At 46.1% G+C, this 20698-nt stretch overlaps 1 pseudogene; it reads left to right on the top strand.

Moving 5' to 3' along the window:
- The first annotated feature begins 7387 nt into the window (after window positions 1-7387).
- LOC120051341 lies at window positions 7388-12729 on the top strand (annotated as a pseudogene).
- Window positions 12730-20698: the final 7969 nt, after the last annotated feature.

Here is a 20698-nt window from a genome sequence, read left to right as displayed (position 1 = left end):
CTGACCGCAAGACGCTACAGAGAGTAGTGCGTACAGCCCAGTACATCACTGGGGCCAAGCTTACTGCCATACGGGACCTTTATACCAGGCGGTGTCAGAAGAAGGCCCTAAAAATGGTCAAAGACTCCAGCCACCCAAGTCATAGACTGAATGTTCTCTCTGCTACCGCACTGCAAGTGGTGCCAGGGCGCCAAGTCTGGGACCAAAATGCTCCTTAACAGCTTCTACCCCCAAGCCATAACACTACTGAACAGCTAATCAAATGGCTAGCCAGATTTTTTGCATTGACTCCCCTTATTTTATAATCATTTATAATAAAATTCTGCTCTGACTCTCTTGCACATGCTAATACACTGACTGGACTCTAACCACACACTCACACATACTACACTGACACTCCAACACACACACACACACAGACACACACAGACACAACACACACACACACACACACACACACACATTCCTTCACACTCTTCACGCTGCTGCACCCCTGTTTTTATCATCTATGCATCGTGACTTTATCCCTACCTACATGTACATATTATCTCAATTACCTCAACTAACCCGTACCCCTGCACATGGTCTCAGTACCGGTATATAACCTCATTATTGTTATTTTAATTGTGTTACTATTTTTCCTTTAGGTTATTTAGCACATTTTTCTTACTTACTTTTTAAAAACTCTGCATTGTTGGTTAAAGGCTCGTAAGTAAGCATTTCATGGTAAGGTTGTATTAGGCGCATGTGACAAATAAAATTTGATTTGAAACAAAGTTGATTCAAGTTTTCAAAGTATTTCTGCCCCTTTGTTTCATATCTAGTGATGCAGAAAGAAATAGGAATAATAACGTTATAGCTATCCCACCTCGCGCAGCAACTCTCAAGCGTCTGCATGCTTCCCAGACGAACATGTTCGTGCATATATTATGACGACATTTTGTGACGTTTTTGTTGATTTTGAATTTAGGTGAGGGTTTTTCGCCTGTTCGGGCACACGACATTTTTTCTGAGGCAAGCCGGAATTCGGAGCCGAAGTCTACGCCCCTTCGACGGTGATTGGTCAACAGTAGGGATTCTTCAGGAACGACAAGAGACGACTCGTTTTCATGCACATTTCTTTACTTAGTGATACTGTACCAAACATCTTAGTTAGATATTAAATTGAGCGACTAAGATATCCTCGCCAAAAAGTGTCAAAGTAATGACAGATTTCTTGAGTTATATTACATTAATTGTGATAATTTTGAAGAAGTAAACTGTCTACGGCGACTCAAAATGGACAAAATAAAATTCCTGCTTTTTTCTCGTTTTTCAAGGGAAGGTATTTTAAGGGAGTATGCGAGTACACTCGCTCGGTTCGCATAGCCGTGTTCGGTTAGCTGCCAGCCGAATTAAAGCATGATGACGCTTCCCCTCGACTCCACCGGCGAAGAGCCACCAGACCTGGCGTCAATAACATCTGCCTGCCTGCCTCTCTCTCTCTCTCTCTCTCTCTCTCTCTCTCTCTCTCTCTCTCTCTCTCTCTCTCTCTCTCTCTCTCTCTCTCTCTCACACACACACACACACACTAACATTCCTACTTGATGAAAAGTTACACTCCCATCACATTCCAGATTGAAATCTCACTAGAATATATTATTTTTGACCTTTTAGTGTCTAACCAAGTTTGACAATTATACAGCTCTGGTTGTACCTATATATTAGAGGTACAACAACGTCCAACATTATGGGTAACCTTTACAGTTGAGTTTTGAGATAATGATCTGTCAATCATCTGGTTTCCACCGGTGATATGCCTACTCACAGGGGAGATACACAATATCACTCATTCTATACACACCACCCCTGTATTATGTTTAGTTACTTGGGTCATTGCCATGAGAAATATGCTCACTACAAAACTATTATAAGGGGGGGTAGATGTGTGTGCGGACAGGCATAAAAGTTGGTCTAACTACTAAAGTGAGACTTTATCCTCGTGTTTCTTGGATATTTACTTTGTTTTGTTCACTAGTTTGGTTGTTTTTCAATGTTTTAGTGTGCTTCCACTGCTAGTGATACTCACAGGCACACGTGAAGACTCGAGTGGCCCGTTAAAGGGGCAGCCGACATCTTTTGGCACTCCCCCGCCGTTGTAAAACATATTGAGATAAACATTAAAATATTTATTTTCCTTGAAGTATAAACACGTTTTTTCCCTTAAAGTATATATATTTTTAGATGACTTATGTTACTGTCCCCACAACAAGAAAATAATGTCCTTGAAACATTTCATTTAAATACTGTAGAATTCTATTCATTCCTATGGAGAACTGCACCTACTGGAAAGTGCCAATATGGCCGACTGGTGGCTTCAGTACGTTCCAGACAACTGGGAACTCTGGGGGAAAAAACAAGCCCAGACTGGGAAAAATCGCTTTGAAAGGTCATACAACTCGGAATTACAAGTCGCAAATTTGGCATCTTTCTAGCGCTCTGACTTTCTGACCTGAAGTTCACTGATGTCATGATTTCACCACAAGTTGTTTTGAGTTCCCAATTGAAAATTGAAAGCACCAACACTACAGCCAAGTGATTATCGCACACTCTGGGTAATCGGATAGCTAGTTGTGAATGTTTTCAACAAATGTTGCTAGCTACATGGTTTTATTGATTAGGCAACCCGGGGTTAGTTTAGTGACAGGGTGGCACTTCTGTATACAGTCATTGGTCTGTAGTGTTAGAAAATTTGATGTGAGTGCCCTGACCGACTGTCCTATCAAACTATCCAGATCAGCAGCAGGTCAGTTCATATTGTTTTTGGACTGCCTTCTCTGTCCTGACTAGCTACAATTAGCTAGCTAGCAACGGGCACTGCACTGACTGATGTGAGTCTGTTATAGCTAACTAGCAAGGACTGGACTGTGGTGTTCAATCATGTAGCTACTCCAGGGTAGGGATCTTGAGTAGCGCAGAGGTCTAAGGCACTGCATCGCACTGCTAGAAGCATCACTACAGATCCAGGTTCGATCCCAGGCTGTATCACAACCGGCCGTGATGGGGAGTCCCATAGGGCGGTGTACAATTGGCCCAGCATCGTCCGGGTTAGGGGAGGGTTTTGCTGGGGTAGGCTGTCATTGTAAATAAAAATGTTTTCTTAAACTGACTTGCCTAGTTAAATAAAGGTTAAATAAAAAATAAAAACCTACTAGCTAGATAGATACAGCAACCAAGGATAACTAGCAATAATAATAGCTAAAGCTAGGTGAAAAATCTGTCAATGTGCCCTTGAGCAAGGCACTTAACCCTAATTTGTACTGATAAGTTATGGCTGACACTGTAAAACAACACATTTCACTGCGCCTTTCCAGGGTATGTGACAATAAAAAAATACAATTTAAACCTGCAGCCAGGCTAAGAAAGCTTTGCCTTATGGCTGGCTGACTAGCGTAGCTAAGCCAGAGGTCTATTAATTAGCTAAATAGCTTGGCTTCACTGTCATGAGCCTCTAGTATAAGCCAGGTAGCTGGCACTAATTTGACCTGTGCTCCTGACTGCTGTTGTAACGGCAGCCTTCCTTCTCTTCAAGAGAGTAGGAGGGATCGGACCAACACGCAGCGTAGCCAGTGCTCAACATGTTTAATAAATGATAAACAGAGAACACTTACAAATACAAAATAACAAAAAAGTGGCAAACCGATACAGTCCTAGCTGGTGCAGAGAAAACACAGAGACGGGAAACAACCACCCACAATCCCCAACACAAAACAAGCCACCTATATATGATTCCCAATCAGAGACAACACAAAACATCTGCCTCTGAGAACCATATATTAGGCCAAACATAGAAACGGACAAACAAGACACACAACATAGAATGCCCACCCAGCTCACGTCCTGACCAACACTAAAACAAGCAAAACACACAAGAACTATGGTCAGAATGTGACAGTACCCCCCTCCTGAGGTGCGGACTCCGAACGCACCCCCAAAACTCAAGGGGAGGGTCTGGGTGGGCATCTGTCCGCGGTGGCGGCTCCGGCGCAGGACGAGACCACCACTCCACCATTGTCTTTGTCCCCCTCCTTAGCGTCCTTTGAGTGGCGACCCTCGCCCCCGACCTTGGCCTAGGAACCTTCACAAAGCTCCCCCCTAGATTGAGGAGACAGCTCAGGACAGAGAGGTAGCTCAGGACAGAGAGGTAGCTCAGGACAGAGAGGTAGCTCAGGACTGAGTGACAGCTCCGGTCTGAGTGGCAGCTCCGGTCTGAGTGGCAGCTCATGACTGGAGGGCAGCTCATGACTGGAGGGCAGCTCATGACTGGAGGGCAGCTCATGACTGGCAGGCAGCTCATGACTGGCAGGCAGCTCATGACTGGCAGGCGGCTCTGGCAGCTCCTGACTGGCGGGCGGCTCTGGCAGCTCCTGACTGGCGGACGGCTCTAGCGGCTCCTGACTGACGGACGGCTCTAGCGGCTCCTGACTGACGGACGGCTCGGGACAGACGGGCGGCTCTGACGGCTCGGGACAGACGGGCGGCTCAGATGGCGCTGGGCAGACGGATGGCTCAGATGGCGCTGGGCAGGCAGGCAGCTCAGACGGCGCTGGGCAGACGGGCAGCGCAGGCGGCGCTGGGCAGACGAGCAGTGCAGGTGGCGTTGGGCAGACGGCCGACTCTGACCTGCTGAGGCGCACAGTAGGCCTGGTGCGTGGTGCCGGAACTGGTGGTACCGGACTGGAGACACGCACCTCAAGGCTAGTGCGGGGAGCAGGAACAGGGCACACTGGACTCTCGAGGCGCACTATAGGCCTGGTGCGTGGTACCGGCACTGATGGTACCGGGTTGAGGGCACGCACCTCAGGGCGAGTGCGGGGAGAAGGAACAGTGCGTACAGGGCTCTGAATACGCACAGTAGGCTTGGTGCCGGAACTGGAGGTACTGGGCTGGAGACACGCACCACAGGGAGAGTGCGTGGAGGAGGAACAGGGCTCTGGAGACGCACTGGAAGCCTGGTGCGTGGTGTAGGCACTGGTGGTACTGGGCTGGGGCGGGGAGGTGGCGCCGGATAGACCGGACCGTGCAGGCGTACTGGCTCCCTTGAGCACCGAGCCTGCCCAACCTTACCTGGTTGAATGCTCCCCGTAGCCCGACCAGTGCGGGGAGGTGGAATAACCCGCACTGGGCTGTGTTGGCGAACCGGGGACACCATACGTAAGGCTGGTGCCATGTACACCGGCCCGAGGAGACGCACTGGAGACCAGATGTGTTGAGCCGGCTTCATGGCACCTGGCTCGATGCCCACTCTTGCCTGGCCGATACGTGGAGCTGGAATGTACCGCACCGGGCTAGGCACACGTACAGGAGACACCGTGCGCTTTTCCGCATAACACGGTGTCTGCCCGTACTCCCGCTCTCCACGGTAAGCACAGGAAGTGGGTGCAGGTTTCCTACCTGACTTCGCCACACTCCTCTTTAGCCCCCCCCCCCCCCCCCCCCCCAAGAAATTTCTGGGGTTTCTTCTCGGGCTTCCAGCCACGCTTCCGTGCTGCCTCCTCATACCACCGCTCCTGGGCTTTAGCTGCCTCCATCTCTTCACGAGAGCGGCGATATTCTCCAATGTGAGCCCAGTGTCCTTTTCCCTCCAGAATTTCCTCCCATGTCCAGGAGTCCTGTGTAGTGGGCCGCTGCTGCTGCTGCTGCTGCTGCCCGTTGCTACGCTGCTTGGTCCGAGATTGGTGGGTGGTTCTGTAACGGCAGCCTTCCTTCTCTTCAAGAGAAGAGGAGGTGTAGCAGGGATCGGACCAACATGCAGCGTAGCCAGTGCTCAACATGTTTAATAAATGATAAACAGAGAACACTTACAAATACAAAATAACGGCAAACCGATACAGTCCTAGCTGGTGCAGAGAAAACACAGAGACAGGAAACAACCACCCACAATCCCCAACACAAAACATGCCACCTATATATGATTCCCAATCAGAGACAACACAAAACATCTGCCTCTGATTGAGAACCATATTAGGCCAAACATAGAAACGGACAAACAAGACACACAACATAGAATGCCCACCCAGCTCACGTCCTGACCAACACTAAAACAAGCAAAACACACAAGAACTATGGTCAGAACGTGACAGCTGTTCTCTTTCCATCTTACAAGAGAAACCTATTAAGTTAACGTGCTGCCATAATAAAGAACTGGCACTTCTGTTGTCATCTGGACTATTGCTGATCTAATCTTAAACAGAGATGCCATGCATGGGTAATACCAGTACTCTCTGGTGTATCTCTGGCTAATGCTCAGAGTTTAGCTAACATGGTTGTTTTCTTGTTATTTGTCTTTCAGTTCCTCTGTTAGTTCCCACTGATCTGGCTCCTAGCCTGGCACAGAGCATCACACAGACAACACCCCTGTGGTAACTGCCTCCGTACCCAACTCTCTCTCTCTCTGTAGGCCTGAGATGTCAGGGTGATGTCAGAGGGCGTGGGGCCGGGGGGGGGGGGGTCTCAGCTTGGCCCCACCCGCATCGTTCAGGACCTGTCTGACACACCTGCACACACACCTCTGGACAAGCATTTCGCTACACCCGCAGTAACATCTGCTTGTGACCAATAAAATGTGATTTGATTTGAATACACCTGCACACACACCTCTGGACAGGAACACACCTGGGGCTGAGCTAGGGACCGATTCAGCTGTAAGTAGAGGAAAAAAGGGGAAAGGGGAGGAGAGGAGGCAAGTGAAAGAGAGCAAAGTAGAGGAAAGGAGAGGAGATGCTTGCAGTGATAGAGAGAATAAAGCAGGGCTTTGTTTATCCCGGCAGAAGTCTTTTACTCGGCTATTCTCGCCTGTCCTGTCCTGGTCTCCTCTCTGATCAGTTGGAGCTACAGGGATAAGGGACAACTGCCTGGCTAATGTTAAATTATTCCTGGCTGTAACTGTAGAATTGTGTGATTGTGGAGAGACTGCTCTTTGTAGGCCGTCATTGTAAATAAGAATTTGTTCTTATCTGACTTGCCGAGTTGAATAAAGGTTAAAGAAAAAAGAAAAATTGTGGAGGGGAAGGTAGATCGAGCTACGTCTTGGTTGTGACGCTACTACCTCACTAGAATAGCCGCTATGGATTTCTATGAAGTTTTAAACTAGATTTTCTCAGTTTAGGTGAATGCAGAAAACAAATGAGGACTAAAGGATTGGTTTTGGTTTGGCAGAGCTAAGTGTTATTTAGACATTTTAGTTTCTTCAGTGTTGCTTCATGTGTATTTGTAGAAACACAGATTTCTAGTTCGTTAGTTACACTGCAAGTAACAGTATAATGTCATAATGATGTTACCACTACAAGTGTCTGGTGTGGTGGGTGAGACATCTCCTTTTTTCACTTCCCCCTTCGAGTTCGTTGACATGGAGCCTACCCCACCCCTCTACCAGCCTGTACAACCCCATTGGTTTTACTGTCACTGTGCAGACTCCAAGGACTTGTGGCTCCCCATCTGCAGAGAGGACTCGGAGAGACTGGAACAGGCTTGGTCTACCGGTGAGTGAGGAGGGGAAGTAACAGGAATAGGTAGTGAGTGTGGAACAGCTGTTGGATGAGATATCATAACATTCCTCTGGTCTGCGGCCCACTGGTTCAGTCCCTGCTGCATTTGGGGCTCATAGAGTCCCACCTGCCCTGAATGACCACTGCCAACACCATCATTAAGTTTGCCAACGACAACTCATAGACTGTTCTCTCTGCTACCCCCAAGCCATAAGCGTGCTGAACAGTTACTCAGATGGCTACCCGGACAATTTACATTGACCCACCTTTATTATTTATTTCTTTGTCTTAATTGTTTTACACTGACTCCCTTGCACTGGCTCTATGCACACGCACTAGACTATATGCACATACTCACACATACTATGCTGACACTCTGTTTATTATATATCCTGATTGCCTAGTCGCTTACTCCTACCCACATGTACATACTGTATTACCTCAATTACAGTGGGGCAAAAAGGTATTTAGTCAGCCACCAATTGTGCAAGTTCTCCCACTTAAAAAGATGAGAGAGGACTGTAGTTTTCATCATAGGTACACTTCAACTATGACAGACAAAATGAGAAAAAAAAATCCAGAAAATCACATTGTAGGATTTTTAATGAATTGATTTGCAAATTATGGTGGAAAATAAGTATTTGGTCAATAACAAAAGTTTATCTCAATACTTTGTTATATACCCTTTGTTGGCAATGACAGAGGTCAAACGTTTTCTGTAAGTCTTCACAAGGTTTTCACACACTGTTGCTGGTATTTTGGCCCATTCCTCCATGCAGATCTCCTCTAGAGCAGTGATGTTTTGGGGCTGTTGCTGGGCAACACGGACTTTCAACTCCCTCCAAAGATTTTCTATGGAGTTGAGATCTGGAGACTGGCTAGGCCACTCCAGGACCTTGAAATGCTTCTTACGAAGCCCAGATCGAGGGAGATTATCAGTGGTCTTGTATGTCTTCCATTTCCTAATAATTGCTCCCACAGTTGATTTCTTCAAACCAAGCTGCTTACCTATTGCAGATTCAGTCTTCCCAGCCTGGTGCAGGTCTACAATTTTGTTTCTGGTGTCCTTTGACAGCTCTTTGGTCTTGGCCATAGTGGAGTTTGGAGTGTGACTGTTTGAGGTTGTGGACAGGTGTCTTTTATACTGATAACAAGTTCAAACAGGTGCCATTAATATAGGTAACGAGTGGAGGACAGAGGAGCCTCTTAAAGAAGAAGTTACAGGTCTGTGAGAGCCAGAAATCTTGCTTGTTTGTAGGTGACCAAATACTTATTTTCCACCATAATTTGCAAATAAATTCATTAAAAATCCTACAATGTGATTTTCTGGATTTTCTTTTCTAATTTTGTCTGTCATAGTTGAAGTGTACATATGATGAAAATTACAGGCCTCTCTCATCTTTTTAAGTGGGAGAACTTGCACAATTGGTGGCTGACTAAATACTTTTTTGCCCCACTGTATATCAACTACCTCGTTCCCCGGCACATTGCCTCGGTACTATTTCTCTTTTTAACTCTGCATTGTTGGGAATGGACTCATACGTAAGCATTTCACTGTAAAGTCTACACATGTTGATTTGAATTCTTCGAGGCCTGGAAACGTTGCTCAATTGGTATCAAGGGACCTAACGTTTGCCAGGAAAACATTCCCCACACCATTACACCACCGCCACCAGCCTGTACCGTTGACACCATGCAGGATGGAGACATGGACTCATGCTGCTTATGCCAAATTCGGATTCGGCTATTAGCGTGACGTAACAGGAACCGGGATTCGACGGACCAAGTGACGTTTTTCCACTACTCAATATTCCAGTGTTGGTGATGGCGTGCCCACTGGAGCGGCTTCTTCTGTGACAAGAACCCATCTGTGACAAGAACCGACGAGTTGTGCGTTCCAATAGGCTGTTCTGAACACCACTGTTATACCGCGCTGTTATTTGCCTGTTTGTGGCCTGCCTGTTAGCTTGCACGATTCTTGCCATTCTCATTCGACCTCTTATCAACAAGCTATTTTCTCCCACAGGACTGCCGCTGACCGGATGGTTTTTGTTTGTCACACCATTCTCGGTAAACCCTAGACACTGTCGTGTGTGAAAAGCCCAGGAGGCCGGACGTTTCTGAGATACTGGAACCGGCGCCCCTGGCACCGAAGATCATACCACGCTCAAACTTGCTTAGGTCACTCGTTTCGTCCATTCTAATGTTCAATTGAACAGTAACTGAATGAATTGATGCCTGTCTGCCTGCTTTATATAGCAAGCCACGGCCACGGGGCTCACTGTCTATAGGAGTGAACCATTTTAGTGAACGGGGTGGTGTACCTAATAAACTGGCCTCAGTGTATGTCTGCTGCAGAGACAATAGGGAACATAAGACATTTTGTTTTAATCAGTCATGGAAATAAAATATGCTGAAAATATGTTCACTCACTATTTAAAAAGTAGATGGAGAACAAGCTACAAATCGATACTTGTAGTCAAATATCTATATAATAGAGAGTAAATACAGATAGAGGGAGAGGGTGCAGACATGTCAATTAGGTAGCGACCCCCCCATCCCTAATTGACATGTCTGCACCCTCTCCCTCTAGCTGTATTTACTCTCTATTTTCTCTCTTCACCCTTAACCCCCCTTCCATGGTCAGCTGATCATGCAGTACCAGCCAATTGCGTTGCAGGAGGAATGGGTCTCATCCCCCTCGGAGCAGACACGCCCACACACTGTCAAGAGTGGCGTCAACAACATCACAGCAGAGATATCTGTGTTTGTGTGTGTGTGTGTGTGTGTGTGTGTGTGTGTGTGTGTGTGTGTGTGTGTGTGTGTGCGTGCATGCGTGCGTGCGTGCGTGCGTGCGTGCGTGCGTGCGTGCGTGCGTGCGTGCGTGCGTGCGTGCACGTGTGTGTGTGTGTGTGTGTGAGAGAGAGAGAGATTTACGGTTTGCCCTCTGATCAGTCTCCAAGCCATTTAGTATAATGGATTACCTCTAGTTGCCCTACTAAACTCATTTTAGGTGTGTGTGCTAGTTTTTTTGTCCTCTAACTGTCTGTGTGTGTGAGAGACATGCGTCCTGCTCTACTGAAGGCCTGTCTGTGTGTGTGAGTACATGCGTCCTGCTCTACTGAAGGCCTGTCTTTGTGTGTGAGAGACATGCGTCCTGCTCTACTGAAGGCCTGTCTGTGTGTGTGAGTACATGCGTCCTGCTCTACTGAAGGCCTGTCTTTGTGTGTGAGTACATGCGTCCTGCTCTACTGAAGGCCTGTCTGTGTGTGTGAGAGACATGCGTCCTGCTCTACTGAAGGCCTGTCTTTGTGTGTGAGTACATGCGTCCTGCTCTACTGAAGGCCTGTCTGTGTGTGTGAGTACATACGTCCTGCTCTACTGATGGCCTGTCTTTGTGTGTGAGTACATGCGTCCTGCTCTACTGAAGGCCTGTCTGTGTGTGTTTTTCAGGTGATAGATCACCTGGTATTCATGGATCACGGCATCAGCCTCGCCTGTGACTTCCGCTTCAGATCTATCATACAGTGTGGTGAGTGTCTGTGTAGTGAATGACTTCAGGAGTGGGTGTATGTGTTAACTGTGTGTGTTTGTTAACTGTCTGTCTGTAGTGAATTACTTCAGGAGTGTGTGTGTGTGTTTGTGTCTGTGTAGTGAATGACTTCAGGAGTGCGTCCCTGTCCCTAATGGGGAGCGATTACAGGAGAGGCCAGGAGTAGGGCTGGGTGGACAGAGTTGAGTTCCAACCTGTCAACTGGCACAGTGCACTACATGGACAGGCCACTGGAATAGCCGAGTAAGAACACATACAGATAAGCGTCCTCAGTCTACTCAACCAGTATTTACTACTGCATTTTGACACATCGCTTTCTCTCTCACCCCTTCTCTTTCCTCTGTCCTCCCCTTCTCTCTCACCCCTTCTCTCCCCTCTCCTCCTCCCCTCTCACCCTCTCAGGGACATCCAGAGGATCACTCTCCCCAGTATCAGTCGTCTGAGACCATTCACCTTTGACACTCTCTTCTACAACAGTCCCACCTACTGCCAGACTACAGTGGACACTGGGGCCTCAGAGGTTAACAAGCTCCACTTACTGTTCAAACACAGACACCCAGAGTTTACTGGAGCAGTGTCTGTGGTTGGACGCCTCATGGGTGAGACACACATAATACACAGATACAGACACTCCACAGAATATGACTTATTTGACAACCATTCTAATTACAATTCAATAAAGAATGCAACTGTCTTGGAAACATGGCACCTATTGGAATCCTACATCTTTAAACAGGATTAGCTTATCTTTATCGCTGACCTTTTATTGAACAACCTCAGATTCACCTACAGGTTTGCTGATCCTGTTTGACCTGCTGACCAATCAGAAGACCGGATCAGGAGAGGCAGACAGAGATGAGGTAACCAGGTCTTTACAGTGACAGACTCTGTGTCTGTAGTATTACATACTACCTGACTGACACACCTCAAGCTAAACTCCATATAATAGAATCTCACAGTGGATTCATTAAGTGTGCTACACTTACATATATAATGTTACTCATCCTAGCCTCTATTGTCTATATGAGGGGGCACTGTAGGCCACTATTGATAGACATCCTGCTGTACAGTACAATTCATATCTAGATGCCACTTTGTTAACGCTATAGACATCACAGTGTATGAATGTAATGACTATCCCATTATATTTATGATCTATAACATGATAACCCCCCCTTCCTTGTCTGTCCTGTAGGGGTGTAACCGTGACTACTTCCCTCTGACCTGTGATGCATTGGCGCAGGCTCTGTGCAGAATGGGCCTCCAGGAGCACCTGGCTACACTACAGAGCGTGGACCTAGACCGTGACTCACTGGTGAGACTGTGTGTGTCTTCATCTCTTCTCTGTCTTCCCTCAGGCTCTGTGTGACGAGACTGACCTGACGGAGCTGGGAATCCCTCTGGGACCGAGGAAGAAGATCCTCCGCTTCATACGGAAGAGACACTTCCTACAGGTTAGGGTTCATAAGCTCACAAAGTACTTTGTGGGTCTCAGTAGGAAGTAGGAAAAAGCAGATATTCATTAGAATTTATTTTTCTGTGTGTGTGTAGGAGGGTCGGCAGGGGACGGTGCTTTTGGCCCCAGGGCTGCAGACCCTACCAGGTCCCTCAGACGATGCCCCCTCTCCCATGGATTGCCTTGGCAAGTAGTCTCCAGGGGAGTCGGCACGGCGACAGCAGTTTCTATGTGGTCTGGGACCACTGTACCATAGTTTCTGGGAGGCTAGAGAACCGTTGAAGATACATGTGGTGCATAGGATGCACATGGGGTGATGTGTATGTAAATACCTAAGTTGATTTATAATGTTATATAGGAATTATGTATGTGAAGATATAAAAGGAGAGAGTACTATTCCCGAATATGCTGTATAAATAGAACACTAGTGTAAAGGAGATATAATGGGTTACAAGAGATTTAATGAAGTAACTTGCACATCCACACGTAGTGGTGTAAAAAGTATTCTGAGAAATGTTCAGAGTGGTCCCTTTGTGGATTATTTGATAAAGATAAGGTTAAAGCATTGTATGACTGTCTAAAGGGTCTGGGGAAAAAAGTATCCGACAAAGATTGGCGCATATCCACTTTTGGTAAAGTTACGGGACTTGACTAATCCCTAACCAATAAAACTACAAATGCTTATGAGAATTCCTCCACCCCGGTAATACATTTGGAAAGAAAACCCATGCCCTGATAAATGGAACCAATGAATGTTTAACATGTAGAGACTTAACAAAAATGAAGGCTACAATTTATTGTACTCCCGATGGAGTTTTCGTTGATATCCCAAAATGATGAAGTTCTAAGGCAAAATTTAACCACTCTCCGAGAAGGAGTTGGAAACTGGCTCTGTTTCCCAGTCTATCCTGTCTCAGGTGCCAGACTTATTATGGACAGAGCACTCCATCTACAGTGGACTGATAGACAGTGCCAGCCCAGTTATAATACATGTTGATCCCAGAAAGTTTCTCTCTTCCCTTCTGAATTGGCCAATATATTCGATAAATTCATCGAATTACATGTTAATCTTACAATAATAGACATTTAATAAGTGTGAAGCAGAAAGTGAATGTCCAACAGAAATTGGTAATAAATATATAGATTAACATTGTTAGGGTAGAGTAAAATTAAAACAATGCCTTCCAATAAGGAGAAAGTGATCATGTTTGTTTTGTTTTGTTTTTAAATCTTACAATAGGGGTAAAAGCAGAACATTGTAAGATAGTAATCTGTGTGTATTAGCAGTAGTGAGAATGTTTTTTTTCTTCTGGAAAAAGTGAATGGTAATATTAGTGGCATTCAGATAGCACTCTAATAATGCAATATCTTAGTAATTTGAAGAAGTAAATGTTTCAATACAAGGTCACATGACGAACAGAGGGATTGAGCCTTGGGACTGATTATATTAGAGGCTGACATCTGTAGTTTGGGTTAGAGATACGCTTCCTGTGGACAAATAGATAAGCTGCCAGTGAAAGTGAGTGGTACTCACTGAACTCAAACAGGCTGTAAGGGACATAGTGTGACATTTGGGACAGAGGTATGAATAATTGAATAAGAGACATTTTTGACAATTTCCAATTATTATTACTCAATTCTATAGTTTAGGTAACACCAGTGATTTAAGTAAGAAGGTAATGTCATCTAAAACAATAATCTGTTTCCATTATGTGGAACTGTGTCGAAAATTAAAGTAGATCCAAGTAAATGTTTTTAGTTCCGAATATTGAGCTGATAAGCCAGCACCAACTTTTTGAAGGACCTAGCAGATTTGTTAAACAACAGGTTTCATATTTTGGCTAGTTGATGTCACAGGGACAGTCAGTACAGAACATATGCCAATGCAACAGGTCAAAATGCTAAGATTATAAGAAAGGGGTTCTGAGATTGTTTACTTTAGAAGGGCCTATTCCTCTTAACGGGACAGTGTATCATCTGAAGTATGATTCTGTATACGCATGGTTTTATCAAGACTTCCTGCCCAAAGTAAGTAAGCTCGATTAAGATTAAGAATTTTTAGGACTGACTAAGATTACTAATGATTCTGTATCTCTCCCTTTGAAAGACTTCTTGAGGCAGGTGCCTTAGTAGAGCAGTTATTGAGACTGTGTACTGTACAGTATAAAGGTACCCGGTTCCGGCTGTTAAAGGATCTCCCAAATTAAGTAAGGCCTGGCCATTTTGTTTGTTTTTACCACATATGCCAGCACCCACACACAACCCAACTGTTATGAATATTTGTTAGTGGTGTTAATACTGTGTTTGATTCATTGTGTGGGGTATTTTTATTTTGGTTTTAATGGGTTTTTCACAGGTTAGATAGGTTGCAACTTCAAGGGGACATAAAGTTTCTGAAGTATCTATTGTCCAAGTTTTGGTTACACACATGTAAATTCTCTTGATAAAGAAATGTACTGAAAAACCCAATGTAAATCTGGCACACAAAATGTATTTAAATAATGAGTCTGAGGTACAGGGAAAGAAAAGGGAAAGAACACTCACTTAATTGGGTTGAATGACCTCTGACCTCTGTTCTCACTTTCTGGTAAGGTCTGATCACCTTCACTAGAAAGGCTAGAGACATTGGGTGAGATATTTAAATGTAATATGTAAACACTGACAATTAGGTAGAAGTTTATAATTTATCAATAGTCCTATGTGTGATTTGGACCACAATAAGGAGAGAGAGGGAGCGCTGCCCCTGAATGAGGAAAACCTGTCTCTAGTCTATTTTACTATTCATTGAATTACCTTATGGGATACAATTATTTCCTTATGGAGTTATCAAGGTGTCACAATTCCGATGGTGAAATGAAGGAGTCAGGTGCAGAGAGCAGGGTAATAATGAGCAAGTGGAATTTATTATTTCATTAGTATTGGAATGCTTAGGTAAAGCATGTGAATTTAATGGTCATATTGTGACCATCTGTATGCTATTCACTGTACATGATGGTATAAGAGGGTGAGAGTTCTATAGCTCTTATTTGCAGGACTTTAAAATTAATGGGTTAGTAATACTTTATCTAGCCCTCTCACTCAAAGAAATTGGATGACACTTCCAATGCAGTAGAAACCTTCCATTGATCTCACTGCAGGAGCGTCGGTCTGGCTCTGATGCCACGGAGCCAGGACCGGCTGGTACCCCAGTACGCATTCGAAGGGCGACATGTTCGTTGATGAGTGGCGGAGTGAGTTCTGGGCCAACTCTGCCCACGGGACGTACCTTGCCCACTCTCCTGGCCGGTCCTGGCAATACGACCTCAGAAACCTACCCACTTCCTGGTTCACTCTTTCCACCTGCCCATTACTTTCGGGGTGATACCCAGAGGTGAGGCTGACCGAGACCCCCAGACGCTCCATAAACGCCCTCCACACCCGGGACGTGAACTGGGGACCTCGATCAGATACGATGTCCTCCGGCACCCCGTAATGCCGGAAGACGTGGGTAAATAGAGCCTCCGCAGTCTGTAGGGCCGTAGGGAGACCAGGCAATGGGAGGAGACGACAGGACTTAGAGAACCGATCCACAACGACCAGAACGGTAGTGTTCCCCTGAGATGGAGGAAGATCAGTCAGAAAATCTACCGAGAGATGAGACCATGGCCGTTGTGGAACCGGGAGGGGTTGTAACTTCCCTCTCGGTAGGTGCCTAGGAGCCTTACTCTGAGCGCATACCGAGCAGGAGGAGACATAGAGTCTCACGTCCTTAGCCAAGGTGGGCCACCAGTATTTCCCCCTAAGACCCCGCACTGTCCTCTCAATCCCCGGATGACCCGAAGAAGGTAGTGTGTGAGCCCACCGAATCAATCGATCACGGACACCAAGCGGTACGTACCTAAGGCCAGTCGGACACTGGGACGGCACAGGTTCTACCCTCAACGCCCGCTCGATGTCCGCGGCCCCCCTAGATGTCCTCCGGCCCCCCTAGATGCAGCCCCTCCCAACTCCATCGGAGTTGGAGCGGGAGGGCTGGGAGGTGGAACTGACAGGACCCCCTCTGAACGCCCGCGGGCAGCTAGCAGGTTGTCCAGTCGTATTGACATGTCAATAAGCTCATCGAGGGAGAGTGTAGTGTCCCGACAAGCTAGCTCCCGACGGACGTCCTCCCGAAGGCTACATCGGTAATGGTCCATCAGGGCCCTGTCATTCCACCCCGCACCAGCAGCCAAGGTCCGGAACTCCAACGCGAAGTCTTGCGCACTCCTCGTCTCCTGTCTGAGGTGGAACAGTTGCTCACCCACCACTCGGCCCTCCTGAGGGTGGTCAAATACGGCCCGAAAGCGGCGGGTGAACTCTGGGTAGTGGTCTCGAACCGAGTCTGGGCCGTTCCAGACCGCGTTAGCCCATTCCAGGGCTCTACCCGTCAGACAGGAGATGAGGAGGCTAACACTCTCCTCTCCCGAGGGAGTCGGATGAACAGTAGCCAAGTAGAGCTCCAACTGGAGCAAAAACCCCTGGCACCCAGCCACCGCTCCGTCGTACTCCCTCGGGAGCGCGAGACACAACGCGCCTGAACCAGACGCTGACGTGGAAGGAGTAGGTTGCGACGTCCGTGAAGGAGCTGGGGTAGACGCGTCAAAAATACTGTCCAACATAAATTAGGACCGAATCCACTACACAAAAACACCACCACAACAAACAGAATAACAAGCCCGCACAAAAGTCGGCGGGCCAACTGGGTTTAAATAACCCCCTACCCTAAACACAAAACAGGTGTAACCAATTAGACAAACCTAAATGAAAACAGAAAAGGGGATCGGTGGCAGCTAGTAGACCGGAGACGACGACCGCCGAGCGCCGCCCGAACGGGAAGAGGCACCATCCTCGGCGGGATTCGTAACACAAGGGTTGTAATTCTAATTGAACTTGTTATTCTGATTCGTTTATTTTTATTTAACCGGCAGTGTTGTTGTTTTTTAGGAAGCATGAATCACGATGTGAGTCATGTGTCTAAAGAGGGAATTACCAGTCCCCTGGGGACCTTTGGTAAATATGCAAATAGATTTTCTTCACATGCCTACCTGTAAAAGGGAAAAATATATGTTGGTAAGGGTTGACAGTTACTCCAAATGGATTGAAGTTTTCGGGGAGTGAGTGAGTGTAAGCCAATTTGCAAAAATGGTTTCAAATGTGTCTTGTTATTCTCTTTGTATTAAGAATATTGGTAGAAGTAATAATTTGTCGTACAGTGAATCGTTTGCCTGGATTTCCTGAATCAGAAATGCCCTAAACTAAACGGTTGTTCTGGTCTGTCCTCTTTCGAGGTTATGGCGAAGGTAACCACAGATGGTGTCTAGATGCATGGAAGGGATAATTCATCCGAGAACAGTGTGAGCCTCACCCCCTCTAACCGGCTGAATTAATGACTACAATGGCTTTCACTATGGCCCTGTCCTTCCTGAGTCCGAGCCAGCAACCTGTGCACAGCGTCCAGTCGAAGCTATCAACTGCCTTTTATCTCAGGAGTGCGGCATGTGTCCACGTGGAGTGAGCATGGAGAGAGATCCCGTCCAAACTTCTCATGCTGCTGGTGTACTGGTTGGAAAAAGGACAAGATATAATGGACCGTAAAGGATCATGGTGGCTCAGGTGAGAGAAATCGGGACATTATCAAGGGCCATCCACTTTGAACATGAGCATTGGACAAACTGAAACACTATCTGAAGAAGAAATGCCAGAAGAATGAGTGCCGGGAAGGAGGGGGTGGTCAACCGTGCCCGTAATTGATTTAGGCTTGTGCAAAATTGTTTATTTGGGTTATCAGGTTGATCTGTCATTAACATGCCACTCACGACAAAAGCTCCAGCTGAAATGTCATTGCCAGAATCCATTAATGAAATTGTGTAATGAAGCATATGTGTAGCTGTATGAAGCGAACGTCTTAAGTTAAAACATTCTACTGCAATGGTTTTACAAGTAAGGGCTATGGAAAGAGGATCAGTTTCTCGTTGGATTGTACAACCCAGAATGAAGGGTTTGAAAGTCTTTGGTTTCATGCATTGATTTTGTTTACTTATGATAGAACCTCCTTTGATTGTTTAAGCAATAATCAAATGAATACAATTTAACCTTTTCACACGTACGTGATCATTCTACAGTGGTCCCTGTAGTGTACGATCAAACCGGTGTGATTAGAACGCTTATTTAGAATGGTCAGTTTCGAATGACGCAACAATCAGCATTTGAGCTGGCCACAGTTTTCAGAAACATTTTGCACAAACACAGTCATTAAAGTGATGTCCAGAATGTGAGCAGTTTATTTTTGGATGCAATGTTCAGACATTCACAGAAGTAACTAAAGCATAACACAATCATCCAAACCCGGAAAAATGTAGGCTACAGTTGTCCTAGCGCTAACAGAGGAAAGATTGACGTAACACAAGCGGGCATATTTGTATAACTCTCAGCTGACGAACATGAAGTAGCTAATAGAAATTAATCACATCACGGGTGAGCTCACCATCGTGTGAAAGAGAGTTGAACTCTAGATATCGAAAGTAAGCCGACGATGGGTAGTTTCTGCGCGCTGCCATGCTTTTTTCCCCCCCTCACAGAAACCATAAATAAGACGAGTTTATTTATTGTCTGTTTGGTCCGTTTATAGTATGCATGAAGGGGGTGCGTCTACCATCGTTCACATCCCACCATTAATTTCCAGAAGTTCTCAAAATGAGTGAACCCTTATTCACCTCACTAGGTTATAACATCTTTGGTTTGACATAATTATGTGAAACCCAGAATGCATTGTATGTCAACAAACATGGCTCCACACAAACAGCTGGAATTAGCTTAGTTCATCATAATCAGTACAACCTTAAAAAAAAGTATTTTACACACATGCCCATTACAGTCTATGCAAGAATCAGAATGCATGATTTGTCACCGGAAATTGAAAACATGTGAATAAAACAGTAAATAATTACCACACAAAATATTTTCTGATAGTAACTTATTGATACAAGTGGCACATGCCAGCAGTCAATCACATAACCTCTCACTCCCACTCAGTGTTATTTATGTACCAGGCATTATCAATGTCTTTCAGAAGGAGACAACTCACAAATACGGAAAATCTGGAGATTCTCTTAAAATTCTGACAATGAGTCTGAGTATGAAAGTCAGGAATCAGATTCTGACAATGAGGAGCTGCCCCCCCCAACCTTGTAGCCATTGAGAACCCTGAATCTGAGGACTCCTTGTCCACTGACAAAGTCCCAGGTCCCTTTTAAGATGCTGGTGAAGGCAGACCGACAGTGGCTGAAGTACAGGAGTTCTGTGGTAGCTGGAAAGCCGCCAGCCATATCACCCCTCCTGGCCCTGCTGTTTACGTTGATGAGTCCCAGTCTGGAGTGCAACACTCCTTGCCATTTCCATCTGAGGCAGAGCGCTTCAAGTTGTTTCTGACAGAGGGGCTGGTGGGAGACATCGCAGAGGAGACCAATCGCTATGCCTTGGAACTACAAGAGAAGAGAGCCAGGAGTGAGGGGGAAACTTGCTAAATGGGTGACAACCACAATTAGTGAAATGTATACCTTCCTGGTGACAGTCCTTCTCATGGGGATAGTAAAGAAGAACTCCCTAAGAGAATACTGGAGCACAGATCCTATGTTTGCAACTCCCTTCTTTGGCACCCTCTTTTCCCAAGACCGCTTCCTAGTTCTGCTGCGATGCCTGCATTTCGTCAACAATGCTACTGCCAACCTAAATGACCCCGTTACACAAAATAAATGTTCTTACCAGCCTGACATCAGCATTTGGTCAGGTCTTTGCGCCATACAAGGACCTATGCATGGATGAGTACCTGATGTTAGGGAAAGGTAAGCTGGCGTTCCGTCAATATATTCCCTCCAAAAGACACAGGTTTGGGGTAATGTGCGAATGAAGACAGAATGAAGACAGGAGTTGTCCAGGACATTATAGTTTACACAGGGTCTACCACTGACATCCAACATTATGAGGGGCTTGGGGTGTCCGGGTCCGTGGTGATGACCGTACTGGCTCCTCATCTCAGCAAGGGACACACTTTGTATATGGAAAATTGTTACATCAGTCCCACACTCTTCCAGCATCTGCTCTCCAACAGCACAGGGGCCTGTGGCACAGTCAGGTCAAACAGGAAGG

Source organism: Salvelinus namaycush, chromosome 1 (genome assembly GCF_016432855.1).
Source record: "Salvelinus namaycush isolate Seneca chromosome 1, SaNama_1.0, whole genome shotgun sequence".
NCBI lineage: Eukaryota > Metazoa > Chordata > Actinopteri > Salmoniformes > Salmonidae > Salvelinus > Salvelinus namaycush.
The sequence above is the reverse complement of the archived record's forward strand: the minus strand, read 5'-3'. Positions and strand labels throughout refer to the sequence as shown.